The sequence below is a fragment of the Octopus bimaculoides genome, chromosome 21 (genome assembly GCF_001194135.2).
Source record: "Octopus bimaculoides isolate UCB-OBI-ISO-001 chromosome 21, ASM119413v2, whole genome shotgun sequence".
NCBI lineage: Eukaryota > Metazoa > Mollusca > Cephalopoda > Octopoda > Octopodidae > Octopus > Octopus bimaculoides.
The window spans coordinates 7,958,676-7,959,767 of NC_069001.1; positions in this window are offsets into that span (position 1 = coordinate 7,958,676).

Below are 1,092 nucleotides of genomic sequence, written 5' to 3' on the forward strand. Positions count from 1 at the left end.
CTATAGTAGAAGACACTTGCCCAAGGCGCCACGCAGTGGGAATGAACCCGGAACCATGTGGTTGGTAAGCAGCTACTTACCACGATATATATATATATACTTTAAGTTCGATTACGGGAAAGCATCTATTTGATTATGCTGGTCATTTGGCAATGACAGTTTTTGGTAGAGTTGCACTGAGCTGTGCCTATATAATGTAGGATAATAATAATAATAATAATAATAATAATAATAAACCTTTCTACTATAGGCACAAGGCCTGAAATTTGCGGGGAGGTGGTGCAGTCGATTACATCGATCCTCAGTGTTTTACTGGTACTTAATTTATCAACCCCGAAAGGATAAAAAGGAAAAGTCGACATCGGTGGAATTTGAACTCAGAACGGAGCGACGGGCGAAATACCGCAAAGCTTTTCGTCCAGCGTGCTTACGATTCAACCAGCATGTCGCCAACAATCCTTAGATGGAATTATAAATATGTTAATGAATCGCTACGTGCGTTTCTGCAAGTCACGTGTTTCTTACGATCGTGGTCTATATTCCTGGGATGATTTACAGAATAGCCCGCAGTATCCATTGACATCGGGTGGACATCGTATTCATGCGTTCATTTCTTCGGGCCATATGGTATTAACGTTCGAAGTAGTACGGACTGTGTTGTAATCATCATCCCAGGAATACGGATTATTTTCTTAAGAAACGTGTAGCGGTGCATTAAAATATTTATAAATTCCATCCGTGGACTAAACTCGGAATGATGTGGTTGAGAAGCAGGCTTCTTACCACAAAGCCACACCTGCGCCTATGTACACACACACACACACATTAAGCATATATAAACGCGTACAGGATATATATATATATATATATAGCGTGGCCGTTGCCAGTACCGCCTGACTGGCCTTCGTGCGGGTGACACGTAAAAGCACCCACTACACTCTCTGAGTGGTTGGCGTTAGGAAGGGCATCCAGCTGTAGAAACTCTGCCAAATCAGATTGGAGCCTGGTGTAGCCATCTGGTTTCACCAGTCCTCAGTCAAATCGTCCAACCCATGCTAGCATGGAAAGCGGACGTTAAACGACGACGACGAC